This window comes from Moschus berezovskii, chromosome Y (genome assembly GCF_049115385.1).
Source record: "Moschus berezovskii isolate FMDL1 chromosome Y, NW_MosBer_1.0, whole genome shotgun sequence".
Taxonomy (NCBI): domain Eukaryota; kingdom Metazoa; phylum Chordata; class Mammalia; order Artiodactyla; family Moschidae; genus Moschus; species Moschus berezovskii.
In genome coordinates, this window is record NC_142489.1 from 63520772 (window position 1) to 63545172 (window position 24401).

The window sequence follows — 24401 nt, forward strand, 5'->3', positions numbered from 1 at the left end:
CTTTTGCATTCCAGTCCCCTGAGATGATAAGGACATCTTTCATTTGGTGTTAGTTCTACAAGGTCGTGTAGGCCTTCATAGAACTGATTAATTTCAGCTTCTTCAGCATCAGCATTTGCGGCAGAGACTTCAGTAAAGTGAATGGTTTGCCTTGGAAATGAACTGAGCTCATTCTGTCATTTTGGAGGTTGCACCCAAGTACTGCATTTCGGACTCTTTAGTGGATTACGAGGGCTCCTCCATTTCTCCTATGGGATTCTTGCCCACTGTAGTAGATATAATGACCATCCCAGTTAAATTTGCTCATCCCACTCCATTTTAGTTCCCTGAATCCTAAGACACTGAGGTTTACTCTTGCTCTGTCCTGCTTGACCCCATCCAACTTACCTTGATTCACGGACATAGCATTCCAGGTTCCTATGCAGTGACATTCTTTACAGCATCAGATCTTTACTTTCATCTCCAGACACATCCCTAGCTGAACTTCATTTCTGTTTTCGTCCAGCCACTTTATGATTGCTGGAGTCATTGTTGCAGCTTGGTTAGGAGGCTGTTGCTACAGCCTGCTCCTCTGGAGCAGGCCCTGCAGCAGAGATTTGCTGGGTCTTGCCTGGGTTGACAGGTTTGGATACAGCAGGAGAAACAAGAGCCACTGGGTTCAGGTCTCAATTTCGCAAGTTTGAGATGCCTGCTAGATTCCTAGGTGGAGAGAACATGAGGGTAGTTGGAGGCTTGAATCAGGCCAGGTCAGGGCAGAACGTGCAATTCTGAGAATATAGATGTATTCATGGGATTGGATTCAAAGCAGTAGGTCTCATAAGTTAGGCGAAGTGGGGAACGAGGGAAGCTGCTGGCAAGTGATTGCTGACCAGGGATGCTGCTAAATCTTCTGCAGTGCACAGAACAATCCCCACGACAGAGAATTATGCAGCCGCGATGGCAGTAGTGCGAACGTTCAGAGACCCTGGCCAGGAGCATAAAGAAAGAGTGAGAGGCCTGATCCACTTGCCCGTGTTGTTGTTGCTTAGTCCTGTCTGACTCTTTGCAACCCCATGGACTGTAGCCCCCAGGCTCCTCTGTCCATGGGACTTTCCAGGCAAGAATACTGGAGTGGGTTGCCATTTCCTTCTCCAGGGGACCTTCCCAACCCAGGGATCGAACCTGTGTCTCTTGCTTTGGCAGGCGGGTTCTTTGCCATCAGGGAAGCCCACTGTGCATGTAGGCATTAGGAAAAGTGAGCAGAGGAGGCTGAGAAAGGAGCAGGAGACAAGCAGAGAAGAAATACTTGGGGTGTGCTATCCGGAGCCCTTTGAATATACCAGGTTTTATGGAGGGACAGGAAGCCACTAGTGTGGAGTGATCTTCCAGCCTGAAGACACAGACTCTGGTGGTCAGTGCCCTCTGGGCTCATCTTGTCCTGTGATGCCATTTTCAGAGGGAGGAACTGAGAACTGGAGAGGGGGCCCTAGGGATGGGAATGCAGAGACAGAGGTGGTGGAGTTGGAGTGAGTCTCTGTCGCCACTGGGGCTGAGGCCTTGTTTATCACAGTCACCTGGTCTTGTAACCCAGAAGTGATGGGACAGTGGCTTGAGGGGCTCCAGCTCAGGTTGGCTGGTGGGAGCTCCTTATTTGAACATGCAAGGACCAGTCTGGGCCCCTCAGGTTCACTCCTAGTTCTCAGCAGTGTGGTTTGCTTTCTCACACTCTCCTCCCGCCTCCACACCCTCAAAAAGAAAGCTGTACAGAAGCATTCTCACGGTCACCCTTCCTCTTTGCCAGTCACGTGTGGCAGTTCTGCATTCTATTTGTTTTGTCCTGGTGTTTACTTGCATCTGCACAGGTGTTAAGATTCCTGGATTCTCCAAAAAGTGAACTTAACTCTCTGTATGGGAAAACTATTAAAAAAAATATATACAGTAACCTTCAAGGTAAGGTAATAGCCCCATTGCACAGAGAAATAAAGTTACCTACCCAGGATCACACATGGCTTGTGGTTGAGTTTTGCCTTTAGATTTGGGTCTGTCTGCCATGTAGCTTTTTAACCAAGACAAATGATCTGCAATGCTGCAGGACAGGGCATCTTTTCACTTTCACGAGCTCTCACCACTTGCTGCTGTAGGGTTCGTTGGCCCAGCTGTAGGAATCAAGGGTCAGATAAGGATTTGGATGGTAATGGAATGAAGCACAAAGTACTTTTTTTGCAAGGAGGCAGCTCCCACCCATTGAATTTGTGCTGTCCAACCCTGAATTTTCAAGAAAAACAGAAATCCTCAGACCTGAAAACTTTCTTCTTGTTTATTCTTCCACTGTCAATGTCACCAGCCTCCTTGCTTTTCTCTGCAGAAAGCAAGACTTTGGAAGCCAGGCATTCTTTGAGGTCTTGGATGCAGTTCTGGGTACCCCAGTTTTCCAGTTGTTGTCTTGATTTTTCTTTTTTTCCTTAGAGTGAATGAGGTGAGAAAGATGTCTGCTTTACTGACTGACAAGAGCATCTTCCAGGGTGTCTTGTCTAAAGATATTATTCCTTTGAAGGAGCCATTAGCTTGTGCCTCCTGCAAGACCATTCTTTATAGTCTGCCTGTGTCTTTTGAATAAAGGAGTTTTTTTTTTTTCTTTTAACTTATAAAGGAGTGTTTATATTTTTGTTTTAAAACTTTTTGGAGGTGGGGTGTGACTCATGGCATGCAGAATCTTAGCTCCCTGACCAGAGATGGAACCCATGCCCCCTGTAGTGAAAGAGTGGTCTTAATCAATGACCACAAAGGAAGTGCCCTTAAAACATTTTGCTTTGATGGCTGTTTCTTTTATGGCTGGAGCCTTCGGTAGTGGGATTTTAGTCCATCATACATCAAAGCTGGCTTGGCTGTTCGTTAGTGTGTTCTGATTTTTGAGGAATCACATAATTGAAGAAAAAAATGTTTTTCTATGTAATGAATGCACAGGGAACAAGAAGTCAAGGTAGGATCCCATGGTCTGTAGCCTGCCAGGCTCTTCTGTCCAGGGAATTCTTAAGGGAAGAACACTGGCATAGATTGCCATCCCCTTCTCCAAGTCAAAGTACCGAAAGATGATTAATGAAAAGCCAGTCTATAGCTGTAACCTCTGATCACCTGTTCCTCTTTATCACTCCCCACCTGTGAAAATAATAGTGTGACCAGTGTTGGCCCCTTTTATTTTTTTGGTCCATCCTCTTTCCTTGTTGGCTCTATTTAGTCTCCTTGGAAAGCTCTTTTCGACCTCAGTCTGGGTGATCTGGGCCCCACTTAACAATGTCTAGATTATGACCAACCTTGATAGTATATTAAAAAGCAGAGACATTACTTTGCCAACCAAGGTCCATCTAGTCAAGGCAATGGTTTTTCCCGTGGTCATGTATGGAGGTGAGAGTTGGACTGTGAAGAAGTCTGATCGCCGAAGGATGGATGCTTTTGAACTGTGGTGTTGGAGAAGACTCTTGAGAGTCCTTTATACTGCAAGGAGATCCAACCAGTCCATTCTAAGGGAGATCAATCCTGGATGTTCATTGGAGGGACTGATGCTAAAGCTGAAACTGCAATACTTTGGCCACCTCATGCGACGAGTTGACTCACTGGAAAAGACTCTGATGCTGGGAAAGGTTGGGATCGGGAGGAGAAGGGGACGACCGAGAATGAGATGGCTGGGTGGCATCACCGACTCTGTGGACATGAGTTTGAGTGTACTCCGGGAGTTGGTGATGGACAGGGAGGCCTGGCGTGCTGTGATTCATGGGGTCGCGGAGAGTCGGACACGACTGAGCGACTGAACTGAACTGAGACAGTTTTAACTCTGTGCGACCCCATTAGATGGCGGCCCACCAGGCTCCCCCATCCCTGGGATTCTCCAGACACTTTTGAACAGGGAGTCCAGGGGAGGGCTGCACCGTGTGTCTCATGTGGGATCTTAATTCCCAGGGATCAAACCTGTGCTTCCGCAGTTGGAAGATGGAGTCTTAACCACTGAACCACCAGGGAATCCCCTGGACCCTTTATTGTCCCAGGGATGTGAGTGCTACTGCCATCTAGTGGGTGGAGGTCATGATTGCTGTCAAACATTTTGCAGTGCTAGAACTGCTCCAGGCCATTTACTCCCACCTGCAAGGCACTAATGTCCACACTGAGAAGCCCAAGAACACATATATTAGTATCTGCATTTCCTTTCCTCCTTTTCTCCCCTACACCAGCGCTAATGTCCTTTACTATTTTCCTTTTCATTAAACAGATGGGCTTTCCATTTCACTGCACACAGAGCTATCACGCTGTTATTTTAGTGGCTGTATTTTCTTCCCTTTAAAGGTGAATGGTAACTTATTCATCCAGGCACTTTACATATTGAGTAGTTCTCTATTTTTGCTGTTGGAAACAGCTGCGATGAAGACCCTTCTGCCCAGGTGGGAGTGAATCCACAGGATATGTTCCTAGAAGTGGAGCCGTGGGCCACAGGCTCTGTGCTGCTGATATTTGGAGAGATATTGCCAGATTGCCCTCTGAAGGGTGGTTCTGGTTTATGTTCCCATCAGCACGGTAAGGTTGGTGCCTCATTTCTCCAAAGTGGGTGTGTTTCTTTCTTTCCTTCTTTCTTTTAGTCCCTGGTTTGCATTTATAGCCTAAGCTGTCTTCCTATCATCTGAGAAGTTTAAATGTTGACAGCCAGGTTGGATTCTGCAGATATTCCCGATATAGAAGGGCAGAAGGAGTCCTGATAATCTCAGTTCAGTTCAGTTCATTTCAGTCGCTCAGTCGTGTCTGACTCTTTGCGACCCCATGAATCACAGCACGCCAGGCCTCCCTGTCCAGCACCAACTCCCGGAGTTCACGCAAACTCATGTCCATAGAGTCGGTGATGCCATGCAGCCATCTCATTCTCTGTCATCCCCTTCTCCTCCCGCTCCCAATCCTTCCCACCATCAGAGTCTTTTCCAGTGAGTCAACTCGTCGCATGAGGTGGCCAAAGTATTGCAGTTTCAGCTTTAGCATCAGTCCCTCCAATGAACACCCAGGATTGATCTCCTCTAGAATGGACTGATTGGATCTCTTACAGTCCAAGGGACTCTCAAGAGTCTTCTCCAGCACCACAGTTCAAAAGCATCAATTCTTCGGCGATCAGCCTTCTTCATAGTCCAACTCTCACATCCATACATGGCCACGGGAAAAACCATAGCCTTGACCAGACGGACCTTTGTTGGCAAAGTAATGTCTCTGCTTTTTAATATACTATCTAGGTTGGTCATGACTTTCCTTCCAAGGAGTAAGCGTCTTTTAATTTCATGGCTGCAATCAGCATCTGCAGTGATTTTGGAGCCCCCAAAAAATAAAGTCTGACACTGTCTGCACAAGCTGCTAGGAGCCAAATGAGAAAGAGAAGCTCATCTTTTTCTCTCTGTGGAGGACAGTTGAGTCCATACACTGTTGAAAGTTTGTGACACTCAACTCCTAAAGGTCCATTCCCAGGGACCCTAGAGCAGTCCCCTCCCTGGCTTTTGGTGGTTTCTCATTAGAATAAACATTACAATAGCACGTTGACCCCATATTTTGTGAAAAGAAGTGCTTTATTTTTCATTCCTCTTGATTATGAATATTCAGTTTTTAGGCTAAAATTAAGACATTGCACTTACTGTAGACACACATGGGTAGGCCACATGCACTCTAGGCTTTCCAGGTGGCTTCGTGATAAAGACTCCGCCTGCCAATGCTAGAGACGTGGGTTAGATTCCTGGGTCAAGAAGATCCCCCTGGAGAAGGAAATGGCAATCCATTGCAATATTCCAGCCTGGGAGGTCTCATGGACAGAGAAGCCTGGCGGGATGCACTCCATGTGGTTGCAAAGAATCAGACATGACTGAGCACACATGCAAGAACAAAAGCAAAACCAAACAAACAAAAGATGCAGTGTAGACACACACAGGTACACACGTATGCTCATACTTGATTATTTTGGTGATGTGTAGATCTGTTTGTATGAACCCCAAGGTTTCATACAAGGTGCACAAGGGTTAAGACAAATCATGAGGCATTTTCTTTACTCACAGACAACATCTGTGCAATACAGGGCTTACAGCCTTACTGGCCAATTGGAAACACCCGAGGAACCTTTTTAAGGCCACCACTCAGGCCTTCCCTCATGCCTGTGAAGTCAGTCTCTGGAGGTGGGGCCAAGTAGTCAGGGTTATTTTTCTAAACCTCTGGACTGGACAGGGAGCGATTTCAATGTTAAGGCATGGTTAGCAGTCAGGGGCTGGCACACATTCCAACCTGTGGACCAAATCTGGCCCCCAACTTGTTTTTGTAAATAAAGTTTTATTGGAATGCAGTATTTCACGCATTATGTTATGGCACTTTTGGAGTAGAGGCTATACTCCTGCAAAGGTTCATTTACTCTGTGGCTCTTTATGGAAAAAACTGGTTGAACCCTACCTGATATGGTCAGTTGTGTTTTTCGGTAACAGATGTGTGGAATCTGTTAACCACATAGGAATGTTGTAGAGAACAGGATGTCCTGCTGTAACACGTGCAACACCACCATCTCCTGCTACTCCACTTCATGGGAAGTATTTTTGTGTGATAACTTCTTTTCTAACTTTATGCATGAAAAGGCTGCCTGTGTTTTCCCTTTGGAATGCAGTGGTTCCTCATTTCTGAGAGCAGAAATGATGAGATGGGCCTCCTGTCTTTCTCCTTTTACTGTCATGTTCTCATTTCAGCTGCTGTTTAGTTTGATCTTCCTCTTTTCTATGTTCCTCAGTCCTCCTCCTCCTTGTTTTTTTTATTATTATTATTATTATTATTTGCTCTTTGATCCCTCTTTCGTGGTGTCTGTTCACTTCGAAAAATGCCTCTCCCGTAAAATTGAATGAATATTCTTCCCGCTCTAAAGGAGTTGAGCATTCAGCCATTCTCCTTGCAAGCATCTTCATTCCTAGCCCTGAGAGGCTCTCTGAAGGGCCCCAGATCAATATGTGCACACACACCAGACAAAGACACGCATGCACGTGTGCACACTCGGGTCAGTTTTCGTAGAGCGATTTCTTTAATGACAGGATGCTTTCCCAGTGTGCTGTGAAAACTCCCTTTTGGAATCTCCCTGGTGGCCAACCCCAAGTGTGCCCTTGGGACAGAGCCATTCCTAATCTTCCCTCATTATGGTGATAAATGAAGTTTGAGCGATTTGTGGCTCCAGTCTTCTATGAGTGGGTTGGATGGGGCTTTGGGGTGACTACGTGTGGCCCCTTAAAAGAGTAAATCTCTGGTGTGTGGTATTAGGAGCAGCCCCCCTTCTTGGGTGCTGGGCGGAGTGCAATGGTCACGTTAAGTGGGAGAATGAAGGCTTTGGAGGAGCCCTGCGGTCCAGCACTCGGTCTGTATCTTGGTCTTTGTACCAGGTTGGTGGTTGGAGGTGACATTCTGGGTGGGGGTAGCAAAGAGATGGGAGAAGTCGGATAGTGAGCTGATAGCCAGTGGAACCAGCTCAGAGGAGGCTGATCTTTATTCTTGATGGATCCTTGAGGGATCCTACATCCTTTCTGACCTGCTTTCGGGGATCAGTCAGGGGAACTTGGCACCCCTTATCAGACCCCAAGCGTGTTCGGGTCTATTGGAGGTGATGTCAGGATGAAAGACCGTGCTTCCTGCCTGCAGAGTCTCTCACTGTTTTCTGGGCCTTTGCTACTTCCACCATTTTGTCCCCTTGTTATGTTCTGGGGGTCTCCATCCTGGGTGTTCATTGGAAGGACTGATGCTAAAACTGAAACTCCAATACTTTGGCCACCTCATGCGACGAGTTGACTGACTGGAAAAGAGTCTGATGCTGGGAGGGATTGGGGGCAGGAGGAGACGGGGATGACAGAGAATGAGATGGCTGGGTGGCATTGCCGACTCGATGGACATGAGTTTGAGTGAACTCCGGGAGCTGGTGCTGGACAGGGAGGCCTGGCGTGCTGTGATTCATGGGGTCGCAAAGAGTCAGACACGACTGAGCGACTGAACTGAACTGAACTGAGAGGTGGCAGCAGAGGAGGTGGGGAAGGAATTCAAGAAGTGCATGCTCATGGAGCCTTGGGAATCTGGGCCAACTTGGTCAAACAAAGACCCAGCAGACATGGGGGTTGGGGTGGTGGTAGGGGCAGGCAGGACCTTCGGACCTGAGTCATTAAGCAGAGGTCTTTGCCCGCAGTTGGTGTGAGGAGGAGTTGACATCTTACCTGAGCAAGAAGACACAGGTTCCTGTCCAAGACTAATCGGCCCCATTCCTCAGATAGATACCAGGAGCCAAAGGGAGGTACAGCACACCAGCTGGAGTGTCTGCCTGTCTTGTTTTCCCTTTCTTTAAATATTTATTTGGTTAGGCGGGGTCTTATTTGTGAGACACGCGACCTTTGACCTTCATTGGTGGCATGTGAACTATTAGCCGGGGCAAGTGGAATCTAGTTCCCTGCCTAGGAATCCAACCTGGGCCCCCTGCATTGGGAGTATGGAGTTTAACCTCTGTACCACCAGGGAAGTTCCTATTTTCCCTTTCTTTAATTTGACCTCCAGACAAGGTTGACGAAGAATGAATTCTCTAGGTAAATGAGGAGTTGGGGTCCCCATCTTTATCAGTGAGGCTTTATCTCTGCGAGGCTCAGCACCTCTCTAGGCTACAAGCCCATGCTGATCTGAGCCTGAAGTTCAAAGCAAAGTGGCCAGACTCAGTGTGTCATTTTTCTGCTATTGTTGAAGTTGAACGTAGTGTAGTCTTTGGCTATGGAGGATCCACAGTGATGCTGAGCTTCATGGAAACCAGCCATCTGGCTGGGGTTGTGCATTTTCCATATTGAAAGTGACCCAGGCGATAGTTCAGTAGAAACCCGCCAAATGTTCTCTCAGCCTCTTATGTCCAAGTTAGCCCAGGCTGTCGAGTAGATAACATTGTTGGGGTAAACGATAGAGATATTTAAGGGTTTCTCCTCCTGGGCTCAAAAAGGTGTTTTCTAGAAGAAGCCAAGTGATGAGCGTAATTCGCTATTTCCCTCCAGTGCCTGATCTCACGAGGGGGTGGTGGTGTCTTCAAGACTGAAGCAAGGCCGAGATGGACCTGATGGATGTGGCTGAGTCTGTCCAGCTGCAGTCTGCTCCTGTCTCTCTCCTCTCCCCCAAGGGGCAGATTCACAGCAGATTCCAGCTAAATCTTGGCAAGACGATAGAGAGTTGCAAAGCACCAAGAGGTGTGTGTCTTGGTTCGCTTATATGATTATCACCATCATTACTGTCTTTAGGGGTACCACCTGGTGGAAATGAAAGCCCAATCCCAGCTCCTTTTTTAGCAGCAGTTTTACCTTTGGCGCGTTTGGTCACCCAAAAAATATTTCTCCTGGCAGAATATTTCAGACTTGCTAGTTAACTGTTCAGAGGGTATTTTGAGTTTGTCAGAGTACGATCTTTGAGAGTGGCAGCCTGCTGACTCGAGGTGCCAGTTGTAAGAAAATTTGGAAGCAGAAAGAGCCTCCTGAGTTTTACAGTGTGCTTCTCTGCACACGGCAGTGTCTTCATTTCAGGGTCACATGTATCCCACAGTTGTCCAATGTGTCCAACACAAACCTTTCCCCTCCATGCTGGGCCACACCCCTGCCCCACTCCTTCCCCTGGCAAATACATCCTGCTTCTGTATCTGTTGCCTCCTTTCCTCGTCCCCATGCTGCCTGCCGTTTTACACTGCCTACCCGAAACCTATCCCTAAGGCTGAGCTTGGGCATCACCTCCTCCAGGAAGTCTTCCTTGACTGCCCTCCCTGTCTGCCCACCTCCTGGGGGTACTTCATGGTTCCAAAACATCTGTGGTCCTTTTGTGTGTGTGGGTATCCCTCCCAATCTAGACTGGAAGCTCCATGAGGGCAGAGAGGTTTGTCTTATAAAGATCTTATAAAGACTTGCCCTCTCCAAGATACTTGGTCTTATACACTTAGTAATGCTCTAGAATGTTTGTTGACGAGGTAAATAAAGTCAGGAGGGCATTTGTAAGGAAATAGGAGCTGGCTGGGTCTCAGTAGAGAAAGCCAGTCCAAGGTGAGGTTTCTTTGTCACTGGGTGCTCTGGGAGTCACCCAGGCTGTCTAACAAAAGCATTCCTTCCTGGGTCGCCCATTTGGTTAGGACATTGAGTGACGTGGATGAAATTTTGCAGTTCGTAGTCTTCTTGGGTTCTTGCAGGCAGCTGGTCTAGGTCCTCGGTTTGTTATTGTTAATAAGGATTTACGGAGGACTTCGTATGCCCCTTGCACTGTGCGTAGATGGTCCTGGAAGGTTGATACTGTTATCGAACCCATTGTCCAGGGGAAGAAACGGAGGCTCAGAGAGGTAGCTCCCTCGTTGAGGGTCACACAACTAATAGAAGCAGAGGAGCAGGATCCGAATTCACCTCCTTTGGGCTCCAGTATCCACGCGTGTGTGGCCATGCTTGTCATTCTGTTGTCCAACCTTTAATTACCAACTGCACAAGCCCTGACATCCAGAAATTAAACCAGATTTGGTTTTTAGATTCTTCCAATTTGAGCCCTGGAGGAGGTGGATGTAGTTCACTCCTGATCCTGCTGGGCTGTTTGTGGGTAACCTTTTACGATTTTCTCTTCCATGATCCCATCATGGCAACCATTGCTCTAGAAGGAAGATGATACAGAGTTGATGGGGATTTCCTCTTTTTGAAAGTGTAGGGTATCGGATTATTGACCAGCAGATGGATGACACTCACTACTGGGAGCAGAAAATGTAAATGGTTAAATGAAATTATTGTTAGAAATAGACTTTTGCCCATTTTTGCTTGTATATGGAGGACACTCCTGGTGTTTTACCATTTTTCCTTTTGCTTGAGACATGGAAATGGGTGACTTTCCTCTGGACTCAAATACAAGTAGAAAAACAGTAGAAGCACAGTAGCGGTTGACTCTGCTTCAGGGCAGGGAGCCAGATGGGGGCTGGGCAGCTGGGCCACCTGGAGACAGTGCTCCCCCAACTGAAAGGGGCCAGTATTTCTCAGCCCAAGCCAGTCTTGCAGGCAAGTGACCCAGAATGGCCAGGTCTTCTTCCCTTTCAGACAAGCCTAACATCTTATTTTCTGTGTGAAACTTCCCGATTTGTGAATTGGCCAGCACATGCTAAGTTTAAAACAACAAATTACAAAATACTGGAGCACATTGGGTCAAAACATTGCTTCCTAAATAACACGCCTGCTTGCCCCATGTGGCTCATGTGCTGTGAGTTTGCATCACCTGCTTTAAAGCTTGGCTTGTTTCTTTGATAAAAAAAACTTAATGCTTTGGGAATTTGTGGGAAGAGCCCGTGTCTCTGGCCTTGTCTCTCTGTCTCGGTTTTCTTTGTGTCCCAGGACAAGTGATTTCTCAGGGCCTCTTTCCCCCTCCCCCAATCTGTAAAATAGAAGCACAAGCTGGAATCAAGATTGCTGGGAGAAATATCAATAACCTCATATATGCAGATGGCACTACTCTTATGGCAGAAAGTGAAGAGGATCTAAAGAGCCTCTTGATGAAAGTGAAAGAGGAGAGTGAAAAAGTTGCTCAACATTTGGAAAACTAAGATCATGGCATCCGGTCCCATTACTTCATGGCAAATAGATGGGGAAACAGTGGAAACAGTGGCTGACTTTATTTTGGGGGGCTCCAAAATCACTGCAGATGGTGACTGCAGCCATGAAATTCAAAGACACTTACTCCTTGGAAGGGAAGTTATGACCAACCTAGACAGCATATTAAAAAGCAGAGACATTACTGTGACCACAAAGGTCCAACTAGTCAAGGCTATGGTTTTTCCCAGTGATCATGTATGCACGTGAGAGTTGGACTATAAAGAAAGCTGAGCACCAAAGAATTGATGCTTTTGATCTGTGGTGTTGGAGAAGACTCTTGAGAGTCCCTTGGACTGCAGGGAGATCCAACCAGTCCATCCTCAAGGAGATCAGTCCTGGGTGTTCATTGGAAGGACTGATGTTGAAGCTGAAACTCCAGTTCTTTGGCCACCTGATGCGAAGAGCTGACTCATTTGAAAAGACCCTGATGCTGGGAAAGATTGACGGCAGGAGGAGAAAGGGACAACAGAGGATGAAATGGTTGGATGGCACCACCCAACTCAATGGACATGGGTTGGGGTGAACTCTGGGGGTGGTGGTAGACAGGGAGGCTGGGCATGCTGCGGTTCATGGGGTCACAAAGAGTCGGACATGACTGAGCGACTGAAGTGAAGTGAACTGAATTGAACTGAAAATGGATCAGTTTTACCAACTCCTGTGTAGCATTCACTTCCATTCCTCCCATTCTCTGTGTCCCAGTGTGTTATGTGTGCGGCCAAGATTTAGCTCTGGATAAATTAGGAATTCATGTGGTTTGGCCCCATGTCATCTTTGAATGTCAGTAACTGAAATCCTCTCCAGGAAAGTTCCATTTGTCACGTGTAGTCAGATGCAACTTAAGTCTACTGCTAACCCCACCAGGCCAGTGTGATGTGATGTGTGGTTTGTTTGTTTGTTTGTTTTTTAATTCTAGCAGTGAGCATGGAAAATATTTGTGGGTTTTTGGTCCTGCTCTTCATTGTGACTACGCCACATGGTGGGTTTTTTTTGTTGTTGTTGTTAGTTGGTTTAATTTGGGCATGCTTGAATTCTCAGAATATGTTTATATGGCTGTCAAGCACAGTGATTCAGGGGAGTATGAGAAGTCAGATAGTAGCAGAAGTGACTCTATCAGTGATGAGAAGCAGAGGTCCGAGAATGAGCCAGAAAGTGCTGAAGACAAAGAGGGGGCTCAGATGGGCAAAAAGCCATCTGCTGTCAATAGAAAAGCCCAAACTGCTGAAGCCAGTGGAGATGGAAGAGGAGCTGAAAGCATGTCACCAGCCAGTGAGAAAGTGGATTCAAGATCAGTCTAGGAGAAGACGAGCCCCCAGCTTGAGAAGGACTTTTCAGACAATGCAAAACCCTTGCCTCATCCCACAAAGGATAAGCTGAAGGGAAAGAATTGACGGAATCCTCAACAGTACATTTGGACCTGGACTCCAACACAAAGAGCGGACTTGACATAAATTTAGGAAAAGACCATTCTGCATAGGAGGGTCAAAAACCTAGGAAGGAAGCCAAAGAACTGTCTCCCAAGCAGGAGGATGAGTGGCTGTACCAGTTTCTAGTTTCTTGATTTGGTTTTAGAATGTCATCTTGCCATTTGTAGTATCACGTGTCATGTCACTTTCTGACATCATGAAGTGTGGCACAACAAAGCTTGGATTAGCTCCTGGTCACCTAGCTAGTTACTGAGCAGGAGAAGGAATTAAGCTGTGCCTGCCCACCTTTTACCTTGTTGATACCCAAAGAGATTGATTTTGAGCACAGGGAAAGAAGTCTCTTAGAAAGTAATAGTTGCTTCTAGCAGTCAAGTCATTTTGAACCTAAGCAGTTTCTTTTCCAATATGCCTAAAGTGTTTGTCAATGTGAAGACATTGGACAGGGCTGAAACTGATAAAAGTGTTCGATTCAAAGACCTTGATGAGTTTATTCCCCCTTACCTCCCCTCACGCTGCCCATGCATCTCAAAATACATTTTCTTACTAGCATATAAGACCTTTTGGGTCGGTGGCACCAGGCTGCTGAGTTCCTTAGGCCTCTAGACATCCAAGGGGCAGTGTATGATGTGCACCTGAGCCCGTACTCTGTCATATTTGCATTTAAGTGACATAGGCTTGAGGTGTCTCAACCTTGGCGCTATTGACTTTTTATGCTGGATAATTCTTTGTCCTGGGTATTGAAGGATGTTTATAAAGACCAGTATCCCTGGCCTCTACCAACTGGATGTCAGCAGCATCTACCCAGTGGCAGCCTTCAAAAGTGTCTTGACAAAGCTAAATCTCCCCTAGTTGTGAACTGCTGCCTGAGTCTTAGTAGTTCCCCCTTTGCTGCTATTAGGGACTGAACCAGCAGTGGCTGCTTTCAAACCTGCCACACCCCAGGCATGTTGGCAGACCCCCCAGTGGAATATAGGAGTGATTTGAAGGATATTCAGCCCATTGACGAAGCAGTCAGCGAATTTCTCAGCTGGCTTGGCAAGTGGGTGATGATATGCCCAAGAAAGATAAGCATTAATTAAGGGCCCAGCAGAGACATGGCCTAAGGACAAATCGGAGATTGTAGCCTTAAAACCTCTTGGACTTTCTGAGCTACATAGAGGAATAGCCAGGTTTAATTATGTGGCTCAGTGGTAAAGGATCCACCTGCCTATGCAAGACACAAGAATTTGATCCTTGGATTGGGAAGATCTCCTGTTGAATGAAATGGCAACCTACTCCTGTAGTCTTGCCTGGAGAATTCCATGGACAGAGGAGTCTGGTGGGCTATATAGTCCATGGGGTCACAAAAGAGTTGGACACAACTTAGTGACTAAACAGACAACACACACAGCTTCTGACAGGAGCTATCTTCTCAGTTCTGTGTCCCCTGGGGTTTACTTAGTCTGGCTGCTTAAAGCAGGAGAGGGGGATGGATTTTGAGCATTTTTCCTCTGCGTTTGTATCATTGTGAACTGTTGCAGAACCTCAGTTGAAAGAGGATGGAATATCTCAGTGACACAGGGCAGGAAGAGAGAGAGGCAGTTGAGTCAGTCAGGAAGGAGGGATCACCACCCCATCCCTTAAAATTATGAATGGCATCTGAAACACCCAATTCTGTGTGGATTGTAGTTTGAGGGACCGCTCCTGATGCTGTAGAAAGCAACAGGAGTAGCATTTATTCCATGAAGTTTGTGGAATTGTTGGGTCCCAGATGGCAGTGTTCCTATGAATGACACATTTATACTATCCCGCTCTTTCTGAAATAGATCTTTTGTTTGGTTGTGGGTTTTATCACCCCTTCCAGAAAGAATCTGTGATATACTGATAAAATGGAAATGATGACAGTGAGAAAGCTGAAAATAGAATAGTGAGAGATCTGGGGGAAAGTTTGTATACAAAAATAACTATTTCAACCTTCAGAATTAGCAAAGTCAGGCTTCAGTTTTGGCTCCGAGTTTCCTGGCAGTCGAAATGAAAAGGGAAAAACATATGAGTGCTTTAAAAGAACTCGTGTTTCCCCCATAAATGGAAAAGCATTCCAGTTGATAACATGAAGCTGAGCTTTTCTCACTGGTATCTGAAGGAAGTTTCTCTAGGATCCTCTGAGTGTGTGGGGCTTTCGCAGAGGCTGAAATCCAGAGCCACCTGAGGGTGATTTCGGTCTTGAAGAATCGACTTCACGTCAGACTGCAGTGGAGCATCTTTTCAAAGGTGTGGTTTCACTCATGAGTTTATTAAGTGATGGGTATTTTGGAGAGTGCTTGATGACCTCCAGCTGATGTTCAGTTACGAGTGCAGCTTATACACAGAATCTGAATCCTCAAACAGAAAGCTGTTTTTTCTAGCTAGAGATCCCAGAGTAGAGGCTAAGGGAACTCACTTCCGGACCTTGGCTACACTTAACCTGTGTCACATCAGTCATTTCCAGCCTTCTCTTAAAAAGTCCTTTTTTAATGTACAAGACAGTAACCTCAGTCGGATATAAGTAGGCTAGTTGGGTGGGGTCGCTTTTGGAGTGTTGACCTGTAAGAAAGTCACTTCTTTTTGAGACTGCAGGTGATTATATCCTTCCAAATTTTTAGGACAAATGAAATTTCCCATGGCCTTTACTCCCCCTTGCCCCAAGTAAACCATCAGTATCCTTTAGAAATTAGAATGTTGTCGTGTCTAAATTAAAAGCCCCCAAGAGTGTGTCAAGCCTGGAATGTTTTCAGATTGCATACTTCTGTTCTTGTTGTTGTTGTTGTTTGTTTGTCTGTTTGATTTAATTTGGAAAAGAGCTCCGGTGGGACTCTATCAGAGCAGCAACAAGCTACAAAGCCAGCTATCTGCTCTTGCAAGATGAGAGAGAGAAAGAACCTTTTTGTGGTTGTCCTTTGCCCAAGGAGGTATCAGACTAGCTAATCAACAAGAAAAGTACACTTTTTAATCACATGTCAGAAAAGTGAGGCACTAAAGTTGCTTTTTCAGGTGAGAAGCCTTGCCTGTGGCATCTCTGCCTTTTAGAAAGGCCAAGCTCAAAGCCACTTCTGCCCCCTCAAGGGGAAGGGGCAGTGGCTGTGACCGATATCTGGAAGGTTGTCCTAGGCAAGGATAGGGGTGTCCTCACTCTAGGTAGAGATCTTCTCCCAGCCCCACCCTGTGTTCTTGCCCAGGACTTTGGCTGAATTCTTCCCCAGAGGAGCAAGAGGGCCAGACAGTTGTGTAACCGCCAAGACAGCCCCACCCCCAGGAAGAAAAGTCAGCCTGTCAGCACTCTTTCCCTTTCACACTCCTTGGTTTTCCCAGACCGACAGTTAACTGAAAATTTCCCCTAGAATAATCAAGAACTCCTGTCTTTTCTGGGTGATAGAAATCTAAAAATGATAGGCATGGAGTCATGCAGCAGAAGCATGCTGGGCCCCTACAAAAGGTGTTGTCATGAAGGGCTTCCTTGGTGGCTCAGATAGTAAAGAATCTGCGTGCAATCCTGGGGGCCCAGATTTCTTTCGCTGGGTCGGGAAGATCCCCTGGGGAAGGAAATGGCAACCCACTCCAGCATTCTTGCCTGGGAAATCCCATGGACAGAGGAGCCTGGCGGGCTACAGTCTATGAAGTTGCAAAAGAGTTGGACACGACTGAGCGACTTCACTTTCAGTCCTTATTAAAAAGAGTTAGATGTCCAGGCACGTTGTTTGAGATCAAGGATGCTGACTGGCACCAGTGTTTTTTGTGTGAACCCGAGGGGGTCCTCTCTGGGGGTGCATGTTCATCTCTCCTGTGCCTGGGGCCCCTGCAGTCACAGCTGACTCCCTTCCCCTCACAGATGAATACTCATGTGGTCACCCCTTCTCCGCTGTTCAGTGCTTCTGGCTCTAACCTGCCTTCCGGCCAGCCCTTCTCACTGCCTGTCCTCACGCACCAAAATTCTGTCTATTCCTGGGCATGTCTTGGCTAAAACTGTTCTCCTCCAAATTTTCCCTGCTGCCTGTTGAAATCCTGCCCTCCACCCTCATAACTCAGTTCCTCCCAGTAGATACACTCCGAACGGCAGCGTTTTTCAAACTCTAGTCACTTGTATTCATTATTTTTGTCATTCCCAAGACCTGCTTGTACAATTACTGCCTTAATATATTTTTTATCTGGAGCAGCAGCTCTTAAATTGAACTCAATTTTGGACGTAAACTTGACTACAAGGCAGTAGGTAAACAGTATTTTGTGCTCTACATAAAAGATGCACTATGGATAACTGCAGTCAAAATAAAAGCAGGGCTTCTAAATTCTCCATAAATACCATTATCCTGGCGATGGGTCTGCCCTTGGTGTGGAGTTCCCTTGAGCGTTAGGTGTCAAGGTACCGAGACCACACTGAGACTATTCTGAAAGGAATTAGAAGAGATGGAAGAAAATACTCTTTTTTTTTTCTGGGTGATTCATTGTTGTTCAGTGCTTTGGCCTTTGGGAGGCTGTCTGATTCCTTGGGATATGTGCTCTGTAGGTGTCCTGGCCAAGGAAAGGGTTCCTGTTAATGTCCAGATGGACTTTGGCTAAGTCTTTCTCAAAGTGCTGACTGAACTCTAACTTTGTAAAACAAGGTACTTGCAATGATTCTGTTCATCCACTGGGTCATGGACTAGCAGGTGGGCAACTCCAGGCCAGGGGCTGGGTCATGTTGACCTCAGTCCCCCAGAGGCCTTGGCAAGTATCTCAAATGTGAGCAAGCACCTAACCCAAGGAGACTGATGTTTTAAGCTAGAATATGCTGCAGAAGTGGCCTAAGCATATAAAGTGAGAATGTGCTAATTCACGGGGAGGTCCTTGGCATGGTAGCCTGGGATGGTCACCTAGAACTCACTGGCCTAGAGACCCTGCAGGTCAGCCTGAGTCCCGTCTACTTTCTGTTTCGTTTTTTCATGTGTTGGCTTCAATTGTAGGTGAAGCTCCACCATCCACAACAGCAGGCAGCCAGTCTCCGCGGGAAATGCCGGTCCTCACCTGCTCATCCTCGCAAACTCGCACGACTGGTGTCATGGCCACCACCAGCACCACCTGCACGGTCACGGCCCGACCGCTGCTGCCGCCGCAGCCTGCGCCACCACTACCACCAGCACCACGGGTAACCCGGTGAAAAAGCAGAGGCCGATTTTACCAAAGGAGACTGCCCCAGCCGTGCAGCAGCTTCTGTGGAACTCATCAAGTAAGTTTCAAACGTCCTCCCAAAAGTGGCACATGCAGAAGATGCAGCGCCAGCAGCAGCAGCAAAGCCAGCAACAGCAGCCTCAGTCTTCCCAGGGGACGAGATATCAGAAGAGACAGGCTGTGAAAGGTACCGTGCCTCCCCGCTCTGCTGTCCATGGCACCCGCTCCTTTTTTGCCGCATGGACTGGGGAAAAATAGTCCTTGTTTTATTTATTTAGTTACCCTTGGTTGCCTGGCCACTGTATTCTGGAGGTCTGATACATTCCATTTGGCATTATTCTGAAAAATTATTTTGCAGCTTGTTTTTGTACTTTTATTTTTCATTTTATAAACGCTATACACAGGTCTTCTTAGAAGGGGGTGAAATGGATGCCTGAATGCACAAACATCTACTGTATTTTTTGACTTTCTATTTCATTCTTCACCCTTTCTCAGAGGTATTGTTAACCATAAGATGTTTTTCTAATTCATGTATGCATATATATTTATGTATGTGTATATACATATTGGACTGCAAGGGGATACAACCAGTCCATTCTAAAAAAGAAAAGTCCTGGGTGTTCATTGGAAAGCCTGTTGCTAAAGCTGAAGCTCCAATACTTTGGCCACCTCATGCAAAGAGTTGACTCACTGGAAAATACTCTGATGCTGGCAGGGATTGGGGGCGGGAGGAGAAGGGGACAACAGAGAATGAGGTGGCTGGATGGCATCACCGACTTGATGGACATGAGTTTGAGTGAACTCCAGGAGTTGGTGATGGACAGGGAGGCCTGGCGTGCTGTGATTCATGGGGTCGCAAAGAGTCAGACACGACTGAGCGACTGAACTGAACTGAAGTATAACGATCCTTCCAGGGGAACTTGGGAGTTGGCAAGAAGGAACTCATTGATGGTATGGTTCCTAATTCCCAGATTGTCCTGTTAAAGATAAATAAAACTGGCCTTTAGATGAAGTAGTTAGGATAGATTTTAATCTGCTGTTTACTATTGCCATAGGGCAAAATGTCCAGCATGAACTGAAGTCAACTCCAGTGTGTACACAGGGCACTGGGGTTTTAAAGGGAGCATTTGGGAATAGGGAGTGGGAATCATGGGAACTCTATAGAGTCAGAAAATGAAAGTTTTACAAAAAGTGGGAAGGGGGTGTTGGTCCATGTGAAATATCTGGGTTTGCTAACTCTGTTCCCTCTTAAAGGTAGGCTTCTGCCCTCCCATAGAGACTGGGCAGTGGGCCCTATCGTTAGGTGTTGACTGGATCAAGCAGGCCATTCTATTGGCAGCCTTGAGTTTTCTTCAGTTCACTTCAGTTGCTCAGTCGTATCCGACTCTTTGCAACCCCATGAATCACAGCACGCCAGGCCTCCCTGTCCAGCACCAACACCCGGAGTTCATTCAAACTCATGTCCATCGAGTCGGTGATGCCATCCAGCCATCTCATTCTCTGTCGTCCCCTTCTCCTCCCGCCCGCAATCCTTCCCAGCATCGGAGTCTTTTCCAGTGAGTCAACTTGTCGCATGAGGTGGCCAAAGTGTTGCAGTTTCAGCTTTGGAATCAGTCCTTCCAATGGACACCCTGGATTGATCTCCTTTAGAATGGACTGGTTGGATCTCCTTGCAGTACAAGGAACAGGGTCTTCTCCAGTACCACAGTTCAAAAGCATCAATTCTTCGGCGATCAGCTTTCTTCACAGTCCAAGTCTCACATCCATACATGACCACAGGAAAAACCATAGCCTTGACTAGACGGACCTTGGTTGGCAAAATAATGTCTCTGCTTTTTAATATACTATCTGGTTTGGTTATAACTTTCCTTCCAAGGAGTAAGCGTCTTTTAATTTCTTGGCTGCAGTCAGCATCCGCAGTGATTTTGGAGCCCCAAAAAATAAAGTCTGACACTGTTTCCACTGATTCCCCATCTATTTCCCATGAAGTGATGGGACCAGATGCCATGATCCTTGTTTTCTGAATGTTGAGTTTCAAGCCAACCTTTTCACTCTCCTCTTTCACTTCCATCAAGAGGCTTTTGAGTTCCTCTTCACTTTCTGCCATAAGGGTGATGTCATCTGAATATCTGAGGTTATTGATATTTCTCCCAGCAATCTTGATTCCAGCTTGTGCTTCCTCCAGCCCAGCGTTCCTCATGATGTACTCTACATATAAGTTAAATAAGCAGGGTGACAGTATACAACATTATACTGTATACTCCTTTTCCTATTTGGAACCAGTCTGTTGTTCCATGTCCAGTTCTGACTGTTGCTTCTTGACCTGCATACAGGTTTCTCAAGAGGCAGGTCAGGTGGTCTGGTATTCCCGTCTCTTTCAGAAGTTTCCACAGTTTATTGTGATCCACACAGTCAAAGAAGCAGAAATAGATGTTTTACTGGAAATCTCTTGCTTTCTCCGTGATCCAGCGGATGTTGGCAAGTTGATCTCTGGTGCCTCTGCCTTTTCTAAAACATCTGGGAGTTCACGGTTCACATATTGCTGAAGCCTGGCTTGGAGAATTTTGAGCATGACTTTACTAGCGTGTGAGATAAGTCCAATTGTGCAGTAGTTTGAGCATTCTTTGGCCTTGCCTTTCTTTGGGATTGGAATGAAGACTGACCTTTTCCGGTCCTGTGGCCACTGCTGAGTGTTCCAAATTTGCTGGCATGTTGAGTGCAGCACTTTCACAGCATCATCTTTCAAGTTTTGAAATAGCTCAATTGGAATTCCATCACCCCCACTAGCTTTGTTCGTAGTGATGCTTTCTAAGGCCCGCTTGACTTCACATTCCAAGATGTCTGGCTCTAGGTCAGTGATCACGTTATCGTGATTATCGTGAGTTTTCTTAGGTGGGGACTTTAAAGGGGTGGGGTTCATCCTAGGGATGCAGCCTTGAGCTGTTGGAAACTCTGTTACTCCTTAAAGACCCAGGTGTAGGCCTTGCTGAGAAAGGGCTCCATGGAGCCTTGCTCAAGTTTGGCCAATGGGAGAATCGTTGTCCCTTGAAAGCAGAGAAACTCAAAGAGTGTGGATTGGGCCCTGCTCCCACCACATCTTCGAGCTGGGACCGCCTTCCCCAGGCAGTGGGGTGACCAAGAACTTTTGCTTTCCCTGCTGTCCAGCAGAAAGTGATCACACAGAACGCATCCACCTCCACCATCACCCCGGTGACCAGCACCTTGTTGTCGCCCCTGGTCACCAGCTCAGGTTCCACAAGCACCCTTGCATCCTCCGTCAGGGCAGCCCATCACCACCGCTTCAGCTGATGTCGATGCAGAGACCACCAAGTACACTATCCACGTGAGTGCCAGTTGCGTGATAGGGGAGGACCAGCCTTGGATATTTGCAGGAATTAAAGGGGACCAGGAAGTGGTGGGGTCCCTCCTCAACTCGCCTGCCCTCTTGGCATGTTCCTTGTTAGGGATGTGGTGGGCAGGCTTGCCTGCTGTGTGTTCACTTGTGGGCACACTCTCCATTTAGGTTCTGTCTTCTGTCTTTTAAAATTTATTATATTGAAGTATAGGTGATGTACAATGTTCTGTTAATTTCTACTCTATAAGAAAATGATTCAGTTATATTCACGTATACTTTTTCACATCCCTTTCCATTATGGTTTATCTCAGGATATTGATTGTAGTTCCCTGTGCTATACAGGAGGACCTTATTGTTTATTCTATGTGTAATAGTTTGCATCTGCTAATCCCAGATTCCCAATGTATCCCATCCACCACCCCAGCCCTCCTCTCTACTTCTCTCTTAATTTGCCAAGTGCTTTTATGCTCACTGTTGAATTTGGGCAAGTAAACCTTGCAGATATCCTTGCTGTCGGATGAGAGCGCTCTCGAGTAATGTTCAGGTTCATGTCTTTGGAACCCAGGGAGTGAAAATCACCACCAGAATTGCAGCTCTCTGGGGAGTCCCTTCTGCTCCCTGCTGGTGCCTTGAACAGCAATTGATACATAGTTATGTTCTATGTATACATAGAATGAAAGCAGGTTGCTGCCTAACTTCTCACTGGGCTTCTTATCAATAATATATTTTTTTAAGTGTGAACATTTTTTAAAGTCTTTATTGAATTTGTTGTAATATTGCTTTATTGTCCTTTTAAAACCTTTTGGTGTTTTGACTACAAGTCATGTGGAACCTTATCTCCCTGACTAGGGAATCAAACCTGTACTGCCACCAACATTGGAAGGCAAAGTCTTAACCACTGGTCTTCCAGGGATGTCCTCACACGCATTTTATAGATGAGCATACTGAGATCTGGCCAGGTCACACAGCTTGTCCAGGGTTGCGTAATCCGTGAATATCTAATTGGCATTTGAATGGTAACAGCCAGCATCTAGAATATCCTCTTGACCTGGCTTTGAGCTGACTTGTGAATTCACACCAGGCCTGCTGACCACAGCTGTCCGGTGTCTACAAACTGATTGTTGTTACATGTGGCTTTTTAAAGCAACCAACCCCGCTTAAGAGTCAGTGTGGCTAAAGAGATAAAATCCAAGTCTTGGGGTTACGTCTCTTATTTAGTATTTCTGTGCCCCCATTTTGAACACAACAAGAATTTTTATCAAATCCCTGAGTTACAGAACAAGAAGTGTTCAACTATTAGGTGTAGTGGCAGCCTCAAGGTTTTTTACTTACCTGTTCATCACCTTGAACTAGGATTGACTTCATATTTTTATTTCTAGTGACTTAACAGAAATAAAATTAAGTCTAAACTCACCAGATCCTATTCTTCAAGGCTTGAAGCCTAAGTCCATCTTCATTCTGTTAAAAACCAGTGATTAGCATGCAAGTGTTAAAGAATTAATACAAACTTTCCTGGTGGCTTGTCGGTAAAGAATCCTCCAGCCACTGCAGGAGATATGGGGTCCGTCCCTCATTGGGGAAGATCCCTCATGCCCTGGAACAAGTAAACCCACGCACCACAACTACTGAGCCTGTGCTCTAGAGCTTGGGAACTGCAACTACTGAAGCCTGTGACTAGAGCCCATGCTCTACAACAAGGGAAACCACCACACTGAGAAGCCCGTAAACTGCAACTAGAGAGTAACCCCAATTCACTGCAACTAGATGAAACCTTGCAAAGCAGCAAAGACCCAGCACAGCCAAAAATAAATGCATAAATAAAATTTATTAAAGAATTAATGGTACCACTTGGAGCCTTTCTTCCTAACAAGAGCTGCTGTAGAATGACAAGAGAATTGAAAGAGGGTAATTTTAAAAATTAACTGATTTAAGATGTCCGGTATTGCCCAAATGGCTTTCATTTTTTAATTGCTTATCTATTTGGCTGACCCAGGTCTTTAGTTGTTGTGTGAAAATTCTTAGTTCACAGGTGGGATCTAGTTCTCTGACCAGGAATCAAATCCAGGCCCTCTGCATTGGAGGTGCAGAATCTTAGCCACTGGACCATGAGGGGAGTCCCCCCAGATGGCTTCTTGTTTGCTTGCCATTGGTTGGACTTCTTGTATCGCCTCCCATTGATTTGGTCCAAGTCATCTATTTACAGATGAGAAAACTGAGGCTGCCACGCAGCTCTGGCTAGTGTTCACGCCAAGCCAGTGTTCTCCTCTCCTGTAGCCATTTTTATTCTATCTCCTATAGCCCTCCGCTTTACTTGTGGAACAAAATTGAGGAATGAGATTTTGGATAGGCATTTTCATCGCTGTTAGGAAAATGAATACAGAGACATAGTTTTGGACCTGGGCAACTTGCTTGTGTCTGAGGTGACCCAGAGTTGTGTGTTTTGGCAGAAGGGCTCTTTTTTATTAATGTTGAGTTCTTTGCTGCATTTGGAAGTGAGAATGAAGGTCAGATCAAAAATTCATGATTTCTTTAAAATGAAATGTAACTATGGCATTAGTGAAGTATTGACTTTCATCCACTTTCTAGAGTTTTCTCATTTTGTTTGAATATTTTAAATGGGCCTGAGCAGGGAGATCCCTGCAGTATGACGGACCGTAAAGCACAAAGTGTTTTTGCTGGCAGCCTCCCCCTGTGGTCTCTGCAACAAAGGGTAGGAGCAACATTTCAACAGATACTTTCTTTATTCATTTTCTGCCTATTTTGGGGGTTCCTTGGAGGTTACTGTTTTGGGGGTTGGCAGCAACTTTGCGATTACATGTTTATGAGAATTAATTCCTT

General features: G+C 46.2%; 1 pseudogene; it reads left to right on the top strand.

The window, feature by feature from the left end:
- Window positions 1-936: 936 nt before the first annotated feature.
- LOC148773138 (MYND-type zinc finger-containing chromatin reader ZMYND8-like) overlaps window positions 937-24401 on the top strand; it is a 42064-nt pseudogene continuing 18599 nt past the window's right edge.